Raw genomic sequence first — 481 nt, 5'->3', positions numbered from 1 at the left:
TAAAAATGATAGTGGATATATTGCCTGCGGCAATCCCTATCAACAGTGGGCGCTGTACTCTCTAAGATAGGGCTGAAGTATAAGATATTTTAAGTTACCACCAATGGTTGTGTAGCACCTGTGGCCAGTGGATATGCAACAGAGATCGCATGAGCGGGGTTCGATCCCCGCTGGCGAAATTTTTAAGTTTTTTTTTCCCCATCCCCAAAAAATAAGAATATTCTTCATTTATTATTTTAACATGTCTCAAACATTTTATTGCAGAGTATTACATTTTCTTTTTCCGATTTGTGGCACTGGAGGATTTTTTTAAAAGGGAAATAAAGTCCGAAATTGTAAAATGGTCTGATTTCCATCTTGGGAATATGAAGTTACAATGATAATGTTGGCATGGAGCCAGACTAAAATTTGTCACTGGAAAATGTCCAAGTTAAAAAAAAAACAGTAACTGCGCATGTTCAGTGCATATCCGGCAAACTAA

Source organism: Patiria miniata, unplaced genomic scaffold (assembly GCF_015706575.1).
Source record: "Patiria miniata isolate m_02_andy unplaced genomic scaffold, ASM1570657v1 HiC_scaffold_3, whole genome shotgun sequence".
In the NCBI taxonomy this organism is placed as follows: Eukaryota; Metazoa; Echinodermata; class Asteroidea; order Valvatida; family Asterinidae; genus Patiria; species Patiria miniata.
Note: the sequence above shows the minus strand (reverse complement) of the source record.